Genomic DNA, 13,036 nt, shown 5'->3' with positions numbered 1-13,036 from the left:
AATATACATAGGGTGATGAATCGATATTGGTCAATGTGAAGGATATATATTGAGAATTGAGTGAAATGATCATGAATTTTTTTAATGTAAACGGCTTCAGGTGGTGATACAATTGGAGGTATACTATTGAGTTCATTGGGTCCATTGTAGCATCTGTCAAGAAAATAATATATACAGAAATTCAGATTAATCAAACATCGAAAATAGATCATATTTGTTTTATAAAATTAGATGATAAATATAATTTTGAAAATAGACTCTCTATTATTTTTAAGATAAATGTAATCAAATCATTTGACAAACAATTGTTTAATCAATTTAATTTTCTACAATCAAATCATTCGAGTCACTTATTAATATTTCTAAAATTTATAACGTTTTAAAGAAATGACAAATGCATTTGGATGCAAGTTCTCAATAAATAAATGGGGACATTTTAATCCTGTGTATATTTAAAAAAATAATTACAAATCAATGAAATTTTTTATAAATATTAATAATTAAAATTTTAAATTTTTTCATTAACTTATAATAATTTTGTAAAAGTGGCATTGGATGATAATTTCTCCTAAATATATCATGTATTTGTACTTTTTATTTTTATTTTTTATTTATGTGTGCATGTGTACTTGACTACGTACTGGACCAATAACTAAGATGAAGTTGACCCTTGGTAAAAGTAAATCTTCCTTGAAGTTGCTTCCATTCCATAAAATTTATCTAAAAAATTAATTAAAAAAATAAATTAATGGATTGCATATTATGATATGTGTCATGTATCATTAATTTTAAATCTATCCCATACATTCATTTTTTGGAGTAAAATTTAGAGATAATTTAATTTCAGTGTAATTTTTAAAAAATATTTATATATTAATGATGAATTTTACAATATTCAAAAATAATTTTACAAACTTTATCATGTATTTAAAATTATTTTGTGAATTTATCACTTAACTGTTATTTCTCCTAAAATTTAGAGTAGATTTTCACAATCCATAGCATTTTTCAATCTGTTTGCATTTCTGAAATGCAAATATTTTCTTATTTTCAAAAGCAAATGTTGCTTAAATTTGCTTTAAAGTTACTACTACAAATTACATTTACAATTGGTATAGTGTGTCTCTTGCATTTGATTCTTATAGTTTTAATTTTTATTTTTTATTTTTCACATTGTACCAACTTAATCCAATTCATGACATTTTTTTTAAGAAATTAAACCGAAATCAATGAGAAATATAATTCATTCGCTCTTTTCAAAGTAATGACACGTTGGCATCCAATTTGAAAGGGTCCTTTGTCCTTTAAATGAACCATTTTGGCTTAATATTCCAGCCCAAAATTTTAACAGATTTTATTAATTGGATTAAATTGATAATATAAAAATTTAGAAGATAAAATTATTGCAATTGAAACTATATAGATCAAATTGACAAAATAAACAAATTACATGGTGTAATTTACACACACACAAACACACAAAACAAAACAAAAAAAAAAAACTTCTTCAAGATAACAAACCAAACACTAGATACCCTTACAAATTAAAAGAAAGTCTAAACCGAATGATGTGTTAATCTATTAAAATATCTAAGGTAATTTTTTTTTATATTTTCTCTAATTATTTATCAATCAATCATCTCACTTACATATTATCAAATTTAGAAAATGTGTCTAAAAGTTGGGTTTGTATAACAACTTCCTAAAAGAGAACCAAGCCTGTAGTTTACAAAATTTAGGGCCTCTCTACACAACTTTTGAAGTATATCATTTGGAATCCAGTTAAAGTAAAATTTATTCTTAACATTTTTATTTTTAGTATTTTTTAAAAATTTGTGTGAAATTTTTTTTTTTTCCAGCCCGTCTAGTGTAGAAAAATTTAAAACATAAAAGAATTAAAAAAAATAAATAAATATTTGAAAAAATTCAAAAGAAGTTTACTTAAAGACAAAAGGAAAAAGCCAACAAAAATCAATTGTTTTTAACTTTTTTATCTTTAGTGGATTTTTTTTATAAAAAAAAATCTTGCTTTTTTTGTTCATCTAGTCGTGTAGAACTTAAAAAATTGGATTTTTTTTTTATAATAAAATTCACTAAAGACGAAAGAAAATTAATAAAAAAAATCACTACAAAAATAAATTTCAAACACCGTATAAAAATATTTGGTGTACAAAATATCTAGAGATAAATATATCCCTCTGTAATGCCATGGACAATTGATCCAAATTCTTTTTCACAACATATGGCCAGGGTCCATATGTTGTCCAATATATACGTTAGGTAGGAAAAATTTTGGTAGGTGCACCTTTATTGCTAAGAGTGAATAATAATGAATGCAAAGTATTGGAGCTTGAAGTGTAGCAAGAATGGCTGCAATTAATAATGGCATCTCTCATTTATTATTATTATTTTTTACTCATTTAAAAAGTGAGAGAGAATGATTAATCGTAACAATTCTCATTAAATGTGATTAAGGTAGTCCTTACCCGCGGAAGAGTCGAATAGATAGGCTTAGCAAGGAGGAACACCACACACAGAGGAATCTCATATGCTCCCTCAAGACAAACTTAAGCGATAGATTGACTCCAATCCTATCAGATTGTTAGGAATTAATACACTTAATTAGAATTGGTAAGATATGAAGAAAAGAAAAAAAAAAAGTCAAATAGGAACCTAAATCAAACAAACGAATACAAAAATTTGTATGATTCACCTCAAAATAAGATTATGTCCACAATTGCTACAATTCCATGGTCTCAAATTCAATTGATGAAAGAATTTTGTGGTTGACAGTTACCCCCAATTTAAATGTTTGGAGGAATATTTCATGAGCAAATTGGCAGAGCTTCACAATTGGGGGTGTTTGTTTCAGCTTTTTAGAGTTAACTTATGGCTTTTAGCTTTGAAAAAGTTATTTTGGACTGTTTGGTTAAACTTATTTCAAACAGCTTCTGATTCTAACAGCTTATTTTAACTCAAAAAAGCTGATTTTGAGAAGCTGCTCGCCCCTTGCTTCTGATTATCAGCTTCTGCTGTAGACATGTTAATTTATGGTTATACTCTTAAATTTTTTTATTTTTTATTTTTTTAAAAATAGAAAAAGACCCAAATGGACTGTAGATTATTATTATTATTTTTTATGAGAAATGTAGACAAACAAAAAATAAAAATTAATTGAAAAAGCTATTTCACAATTTATTTAACAAACACTACTCAGCAACTTAAATCTATAATCCAACAGTTACACCAAACAGATTAATAACTTCTGATTAAAGTCATAATCTATAATCTGTTAAGCTATAATCTATAAGCTGTTTCAACAGCTACACCAAACGGGGCCAAAGCGTCTAATGCTCCATTTGTTTGAAGCAAAATATATTTTTCAATGAAACATATTTTTTTGAATAAAAAATTCACTTAAAAATTTATACTTATAGTCCAAAAATATATGGTATGTGTCATTAATGTGGAAATTCACTTAAACTTTATACTTTTGGTTCCCAAATTATATGATATGTGTTATTTTGATTTTCAAAATTACACATTTAGTCTTAATTTTAATAGCATCTATTATCGGAATTTGGTTGGGATCAAATTAAAACACTTCATACACATTGGGAAATCAATAAGACCCATATTTTGGGAATCAAAAATATAATCAACATAAAAAAATAAATCTTCAAATAAAATATTTTTTATCTTTCAAAAAACAAAAATGAAAAACAAAAACACAATGATAAAAGACATGAAGATACCATAATGGCGACCCAATATGTTGGAGGAAAATAAAAGAGTCATGTTGTTATATACCGACATCTATCTCCATCCAACAATGCTAGGTACACATAATTTATATTTATATTTATATATATAAATATATAAATATTTTTTAAAAAAAGTTATTGTGTGGGTCAAATTCATATTAAATGTGACATTTACTATATATACAATAATTTTTTGAATATTTTCTGTACAAATATCTATTCCCTGTAGATAATGTACATTGCTTCACTGGTGGATCGAAACATCATATAGAAATTGCACAATGATGCCCTTCGGTGGTGTGTGTGACAGTGACCCAACAACGAGAAAATGGGTGTTTTGTCTACCATGAAATGGACTTTTTAGAAAATATATATATAATTTTTTTTTTAAATTATCTTTTTTTTTTCCCTTTCACATACTCACACTATAAAAACATAGTAATCACAATAAAAAATGAAACAAAATTATTGAAATTCATGGAGGTTGGGTCATGTTTGATTATTGGATTAAGTTGGGTATGAACATGAGTACAGATAGATTTATTTTTGTTTTGGTGATTTGATTCATATATTTGACATTAAAATGAAACTTAATGAATTACAATTATAATAATGAAAATACAACACATACCATCAATATAAAGAAAGAAACAAGAGTTATATTGATGGGGTGTTTGATAACGTGATTCAGCCTTTAAAACTGAATGTATTAAGTGATAATCAATTAAGTCAGTTTGATAAAAACAATTGATATTACTTAAAAATTTAAATACCTCTTAAAATATAAATTAAAGCTTAATAAAATTTTGAATTATATGAATCTTATTTAATTCTGATTGAATTTATAAATATAAACATAAGTATCAATATACACTACTATAAACTCACTACTACCACCACCACCATCGCTACCACTTTCCTCACCGCCACAACCACCACCATCATGCCACCACATTTATTATCATTATCATTGTTACCATAAGCACCACCATCATTTTACTACCACTACCATCACTACCGCCACCACGGCCACCACAACCATCGTACCATTACCACCACCATCACAATGTAAAAATTGAAACATACAATTTGAAAATAATAAATTTCAACTTTGATCTTATATATATCAAATAATTTATTTTTAATTCAGCATTTAAATATTTATCAAACAGTTTTTCAACTTAAAAAATTCAGCATTCAGTCTTCAATTTTCAATTTTCAGCTTTACCAAACACTACTTGAGTAGTGGGATTAATGGTGTAATGATATTATATTAGAGATATGGAATAAATTGAGTTTGATTATACACTTGTATGGTTAATATTAGTTGCTTGAGATTACATCGGTAAAATAATACAAAAATCTTTATTAGTAGGTAAAAAGTGATTTTATTCTTGGGACATTTACAAACAAGTCTTATTTTGTGAACTTATACTCCATTGAGTCCTAAATAAAATTATTTGCTCCTTCAAGTCCCATTAATTTTTAATAGACCAAATTATCCTTCCAACAAACTCCAAGCGAGCTTGATGTGGCCTTCCCTCTCCCTTCCGTCCTCAAGTCCTCCATCAACGTCCTTGATGGAGCTTCATTGCTGGAAGCTTAGTAGTGAAACCATGTCCAAAAACCTCCTCAAAACCTTTATGGTAATGATCGTAGCGATCTCGACTCGGATCATACACTCCTCTAACATCAAGCACAGCATGAAGCGTTTCCAACACTTGGAAAAAACAAAAACAAAAGAGAGAGAGAGAGAGAGAGAGAGAGAGAGAGAGAGAGAGAGAGAGAAGAAGAAGATTATGAATGGTAAAACAATCTAACTTGATATAAAAACACAACAATTGAATGATAGTGACCTTAAGGTCTCTGGTTCGAACGATTTCGGCTACAGAGAACTTGGTGGTGAGGCGAATCATGAAGTAGCCCAAGGCTTCGTCGCAGTGGAAGCTTTCGTCGTGAGTGCCGACTAGTCGCAGTGGAAGCTTTCTCGCCATGGCAGAGATGTATGTTAAAGAGAACGGATCTAAAGCTTTGGAGAAACTTACTGACAGAAAGGTATGGCACTGCCATGAAAGAGAGAGAGAGATGTGGGGTTTTTTAAAATTGAGAACTTTCTCAGTTTATAATATTCTCAATTTTAATCATAATTTTAATTAGAAAAAAATTGAAAAATTTCTCAAAATTGATAATTATAAATTTCTTAATTTTGATAATATTCTTAGTTCATACTAGAAAAAAATTGAGAAATTTCTTAGTTTTGATAATTATAAATTGAGAACATTCTCAGTTTTGAAATTGAGAACATTCTCAATTTTGGGATTAAAGGGCAAAACGTCTTTTTACTTGTAAATGGGACTTACTGGTTGAAAAGCTTTTTAACAGGACCTAAGCTACCACCAAATATGTAGATAGGACTTTTAAGTAATTAATCCTTTATTCTTTTTATAAAGTGGGGTAATAATGTCTTTTTATATCCATTCCCATGAGATTGGATTGTGAATCCCGTCTTCCATAGGATTGTTAATTTCATTTATTTTTTTACCAACCAAACAAGATTTTGAATGGGATTCACAGTGTTGTTTATGAGTGCGGTTATTAGCACTCCATCAATTATTTTAGACCCTTATTTTTTAATTTTTATTACAATGATAACCTCAAGTGAAATTACTAAAAAGCACATCAATAATTTTGGAACACCTCATCTCACAATTAAGCCACATACCCACTACATCATGAGATAGGCTTTATGAAAGCATTTACCTCCATCACTACCCATCTATCTTTCCCAAATCCTACCTTCAAACCTTACACACCCTTAAAATCTTGAAAATCCTTTAGCGGCCATATTCTGCGGCAAGGTGGCAAGCATTAGATTACATACACTAATCTGACAATGATAATGAATGGAAGTTTTTTCAGCAACCACAACTCCGTGAAACAAGAGGAGTACAACAATAAAAGTTTAGAAGAGGTTCATAGCTTTGATGGTATTCTTACCTTAGAGGATATTAGCCTTGTAAGAATAAGTTTCTTGAAAAAAATGAAAAAAATAATAAAAATTGTTCGTCATTTTTTCGAGATTAAACTCCTGAATATATGACCGAAATTCAAGAACACAGCCCGAACATTATTTATTTGTTTAGGAATAAGTAACCGAACATTTCTTATTTGTTCGGAAACAGAAAACCGAAACAGCAGCAGAAGTAGGCAAACAAATGATGTCGGACCATCCTTGGATGGTCGACCGGCCGATCAACCGGGGGATGAAATCCTATCCAGTTTTGCTCATACAAAGATCATACAAGTACAATAAGACCATAGATGAATGACAAAAAAAAACTAATCAGAGAAATATGAAAGTGGATTGTGTTGTATGTGTGAAAAGAAGTAATAGAAAAAAAAATCAAATAGATTGACAAATCTCGTAATGAAATAAAGAAAAAAATTCTTAATCACCACAAATTTTTTGAACTAGCTTTGGGAGGTTCTACTTTTGAGGGTTTTGGAAGAGAAACTTTTTAAGGTGTAGGGATGTGCATTTGAATATGTGAAATATTTTTGCAATGATAATTTTGGTATTATTTGGGAGGAGAAAAGAAATTTTAAGAATTTTACAATTTATACATGAGGATCTAAAGAAATGGGGGGTTCAAAATAATTGATGAGGTGCTAATAGTAACACTCTTGTTAATTCCATATATATATATTGAGTATTGCTATTCAAAATTAAAAATTAGATCCAATTTTCAAGCTCAGTGGTATGGCAATCAATTAGGATATTAAATGTAGCACTCTCGCTTATATCTTCTCTAATAATCAATCAATAATATCACTTACACATTAGATCTATAAAATGAGTTTAAAAAGTGAGTTTATATATTATTTTTCATATATATTTTGTTAAGGTTTTGAACTAATCATAAGATTGGTTGAAGTTTTCATTAAAAAAAAAAAGAAAAGAATAAACAAAAAGAATTTATATACAAAAATTTCAAATAAAAAAGGCGTCACTATGAATTATAATTGCAAAAAATGGTACTTTTCTGTATAAAAATTTGGTGTGTTTAGTTTTTTCTCATAATGTAAATAGAGGAAATCAATTGTCACCGTGATTAGTGCAGTTCATGGAGCGGTTTATAGCTCTTTTTCTTTTTTAAAATTTGTGGAAGTGTGTTCTAATACATTGTTTTCTACAACTTATAAGATAAAAATAATTTAAATAAATTAAGTAACAATAATTATTGAGAAACAAGGAAAATGATTTTGATTTTGAATTTTCAACTTGCTGTTAAAACAGTTACCAGTAAGAACTTGCTCTCAAAAGTACATAGTTTTCTTCATTCAACCTGGAAAGCATGCATGCTGCATATACTATATCCACATTATCATATAAGTACTACACATCGTCTTCTTCTTCATTTTCTTGTTTTAAATTAAACTAAGTCCATAAAGTCAATATAATTATATTGAATTCCTTTACGATTCAACAAGTTTAACATAATTATATTGAATTCTTTTAAAATTTTACAAAGTTTTAATTCACATAATACTAAACTCCATTTTCATTAATAATTTATTAGTCATAGATGAAAACATGATGTTGTCATATATTTTACATTGAAATGTATATTTTATCTTATTTATTCACGTGTCTACATATCATTAATTTGAGTTTTAATCACTTTAGTCTTACTAAAATTAAGGTCGGTATAATTTAACCTAAACTTATGGGGGTTATTATATTTTTATCCTTAGAGTTTGTCAATGTAGTTTGTTCTTCTTTTTGTGTAGAAATTTTATATGTATTAAAATTAATCACATAATCAAATACAACTCTATCATATAAAGAGACACTGACATTTTGTGAGTTTCAATTCATATGAAAAAAGGTAATGTTAAAGGGAGAGGATAAATATGAGAAGTTTTCCATGATATACAAACATAATAATTTTATAATTTTTTTTATATAAAATTATGTTATTGCCCGTGACCCTTTTTAATTTCAAACCAAAACACCTACCATTATAGATCAAAATTTAATAAATGTCAGTGTCATATGAGTTTTTTGTACAACAATTATATTTGTGAATCATTTTTCTTTCGGAGTAAATCAATGGCAATCCTCACTCTCAACAACACTACATATTTTGAAAAATTAAAATACACATCTTTGGACCACAATATATGAGCACCTTTAAATCCATACCATACACATCACTTTTGCATCAATTTTCGAGATACAAATTCATGATACATAACATTTTCCTCACATGTATAATGTCATGAACAATGTATTTGGCCAAGTCCAAAAAAAAAAAAAAAACAAAACAAAACAAAAAAAAAAAAAAAAAACAAACAAAACAAAACAGATGTGATGAACAAAACGACATTGATAGTACTGAGACAACAAAATCAAGAAGAAAGATTGTGTTTGATCCATTAAGCTTTCTTTATTTTTTTCCTCTATTGATTTTCACTTTCACCCCCCATCTGTCTTTCTACCAATATTAACAAGCTCAAAGGTGTCTAGTCCTCAGCTTTAATTTTCTACTTTTATATCCTAAAAGTAAACTATCAGACAAACAAACCCTAACTTTTTGACTTGGATGAGTGGTAGGTGATACATATTAAAAATAAAAAATAAAAACTTTAGTTTAATTTAATCACTTAATTATCTCATATGTTTAGCTTTAAACCTACCATGCCACTGCAAATCAAAATGCTTGACCCTTGAAAGTAAAGCATATAAAAAGTAAAACTTCTAAATTATCCTACATGATCATAGAGGATATACTAATAATAATAAACATTTCATAAAAAATCCATTACTTTACAATCATTTCAATATTTTTCTTCCAAGAGAGAAAGATCCTGAAAATTTTGTCAATGAATGACTAACTCCCTTTTTTATTTTATTTTTATATGCTTTACTTTCAAGGGTCAAGCATTTTGATTAACTCCATTAGATTTACGATTAATGTGAAAAACATACTCAACAATGTGACAAAAAAAAAATTTTAAAAAAATTTACTGAAAGCAAAAGCAAAAAAAATTCAAAAGAAAATGTAATGGTAGTTTCTGCAGAATGCCTACAACACAAATATGTGCAATATTTTTTAAATAATAACATAGGCAACCCATCTTGGGTAGTTCAGGAGAGCTAGCTCTATAAATCTAGCTAACGTTACCCATACGAATAAGTTTAAGAACACAAAATTAGACACATAATTTTAAAAGTGCGCCTTACCAACAAATACCGTAAAATCTTGTAGATCCGTATGTATTCTTCCTTTATTTCGGTGATTAATTTCTGTGTTTGTAGTAGAACTATATACATAGGAACCCGAATTTCTAGTACCTATACAAAGTTGTGTAAGATGAATTCTTGTAATGAGACAATGAAACTGTGTACGGAAAATCAGTTTTGGCACACTATAACTTAGTTCTTGGACAGAGGGGTCATGGGTACATAATTTGGACCGTGCAATATTTACAAATTCATCATAAAAGTTTTGTTCCTTGTACCACCACCAAGAGTAGGTAACAAGAACACATTGGGATCTCTCTCATCTTAATGCTTTCAAAACCATAACAAGACAAAACAAACTGTTGCCTTGCAGTTGATCTAGTTCAACTTTTCATTCCACATAAATTGTGTTTACCTTTGTAGGGTAAAACCCCTTATTTTCTTATACTAGTCTTCTTTTTCAACTTTTTTTTAAAGTATATGATTCATATTCAAATCCAATATGGTATCGCTAAGATGAATCTGGATCATGCATTTCATTTTCTGTGCATATTTTGTGTTCTTAGAATTAACCCATCTTCTTTGCCAAGGTGAAAACAACAATGTGATGCATTATTTACCTAAAGAAGAGCTCTGGGCCCCATTATTATACAAAATGATTGAGACTTACTACTTTGATCCTTTAATTTTCAATCGAAACAACCACTATCATCCTTTAATTTTCAATCGAAACAATCACTATCGTTTTTATAATTTCAAAAATCTCATTCTGAATATATTTTCTATATGATCTTTTGTAGCGAATCATTCTCGTTTCATAAAAATAAATAAATAAATAAAGCTTTACCTTTTCTTTTTTTTTTCCTTTGAACGGGCAAAAGAAAACTTTACCTAACCTCCTAGTTTTCATATTAATGGCTTTAAGAACTTGAAAACCCTAAGTTGGTAAGGATTCCAAATGCCTGCCCGAGTGGTCCATCAAACATTCAATTATAGGGAATTGTTCATCCCATTTTGTGCCAACATAAAAAACAAGTACACCTCCAAAGAATATTTAGAACCCCCATTAGTGTTCATGGGGTATTATATGATGCTTTTTCTTCTAATATATGTTGAACAAGCTTACCTAATGGGAATAGATCATCACTGGTGATGTTGCAATCTTTATTTATATGCCAGTTCATACTTTGTCTGCAATGGAAACCTACAAAATGGTGTGTATCAAAAATACCCAATTATAAAATACTAGAACAATGAACCAAGAAAATAAAAACCTAAAATTAAGGCCTTGTTTGGTTGTACTTTCATTTTCCTCGCTTTCATTTTTTAGAAACAAAAACAATGAAAACTTTTTTTTTTTTTTTTTGATCAGCGAAGAAAAAGGAACTATTATTGAAAAACAATGAAAACTTTGAGAGCAACATTGTTTTCATTTTTGTGTGAAAATCATTTTAAAAAATTTGAAAACTTTTTGTTCTTAAGAGTGAATTGTTAGAAAAAATTTCTTTTGCAAAATAGTTGGTCGAAATAGCTCTTCAAATAAGTTTTTTTTTTTTTTTTTTTTTTGGGGGGGAAAATGAGAACAAAAAATATGAAAACAAAAATGCAACCAAATAGTCCTTAATATTCCCTCTATCAACCATAGCTATTCTCAATGATATTCTGATCGATTCATACATGGACCAATGTTCAATCATGAGTTCACATACTGACGAAGACAAGAAATGAACTATGAGTTGAATGTTTGTGTGTATGAGAGAGAGAAGCTAAATTAGAAATTAGATGGCTTCCCTGAAGAGAAGCTAAGGCATGATAATCACAAAAACTATCTCAAAAACAGGTTTTAAATATAAGTTGATGCGTTTTGGGATAACGATACTCATCCATATCAATATTTTCTGATATGTGAGTCTATCACCGATTCGAATACATATCCGATACTTTTATTTAAAAGTAAAATTAAAAAAATCAACACTAACACAATATTAACTTCCATTGAATCACAAGATTCAAAAGTGAAAGGAATGGTGGCTAAAAAAGGACAAAATAACTTATCAGTAGTGAAACTAAACTAAGAAAATAAACTACAATTAGAAAGAAATATCCACAGAAATATGAAACTGATCAGTGATCATATCACACACATACAACATAAACATATAAATCAGAAACTCAAATTCATAAACCATTAGGGTTGAGAGGTAAAGTATGAGTAATAGATTCATGGACTTTTCATGAATTCTACAAAGATCTACTATTAATGGTACAATTCTTGAAAGAATTAAAAATAATTCAAGTGACATATAAAGGGGAGAGATCAAATTACCATGCAAAACAGCAGTAAATGAATCCAAACCCATATCCGATCGAATATTTTTGACCCTCTCCGTATTTTCCCACAGCTTTATTGAACTGCAACGATTGAATGGCCTTTTGATACCTAAATTTGCAAGAGTGAGGATGATGCGATCGGATGCAGTTCAAGAAAGCTGTGGAAGAATACAAAGAGGATCATCTGTAGACACCCGACAAACAAACTAGCTAAAAGCTTCCATATGATTTTATACCTCAATCCTTCCAACCCTAAGAAAGATTTTGAGAGCGAGAGCTATGGAGAGAGGGAAAATGTAGACTGCAAGAGATGTAAGTGTAGGTGTAAGGAGGGGAGATGAGGAGTTTTTATAGTAAAATTAAAGACTTTTTGAAATTCAAATTTCTTTATTATGATTTTTTTATAATAATTTTGATGTGTTTTTTATCCTAATAAAACACGTTATCAAAGTATATAATTCAACTGTTGAAATTAAAAATGATATTAAATAATATTAAAATCATATTCTATAATTTTATTTTATCTTTAAATATAAATTATTAAATTATCAAAATAAAATCATTATAAATAGATTATAGAATTCTAATTCGATAATTATAAATCAAATAATTGACCGAATATTCTTTTCTATATAAAAATAATAATAATAATTACATTTTAATTTTTTTTATTTCTTTATAAATATTTGTCACA

General features: G+C 28.3%; 1 long non-coding RNA gene across 3 annotated transcripts; it reads right to left on the bottom strand.

Annotated features, from left to right (window-relative positions):
- Window positions 1-5,693: 5,693 nt before the first annotated feature.
- LOC114290426 (uncharacterized) lies at window positions 5,694-12,662 on the bottom strand. 3 transcript variants are annotated; one of them, XR_014330379.1, is made up of 4 exons: window positions 12,338-12,662; window positions 11,138-11,215; window positions 6,525-6,612; window positions 5,694-5,827 (listed from the first exon to the last, which is right to left on the bottom strand). It is a non-coding gene; the product is annotated as an uncharacterized LOC114290426 (long non-coding RNA). The 3 variants fall into 3 exon arrangements; XR_003639001.2 differs by lacking the exon at window positions 5,694-5,827 and having other exon boundaries at window positions 6,427-6,612; XR_014330380.1 differs by lacking the exons at window positions 5,694-5,827; window positions 6,525-6,612 and having other exon boundaries at window positions 10,860-11,215.
- Window positions 12,663-13,036: the final 374 nt, after the last annotated feature.

Source organism: Camellia sinensis, chromosome 5 (assembly GCF_055761805.1).
Source record: "Camellia sinensis isolate YWXY chromosome 5, ASM5576180v1, whole genome shotgun sequence".
Taxonomy (NCBI): Eukaryota; Viridiplantae; Streptophyta; class Magnoliopsida; order Ericales; family Theaceae; genus Camellia; species Camellia sinensis.
Note: the sequence above shows the minus strand (reverse complement) of the source record. Positions and strands in the feature narration are given on the sequence as shown.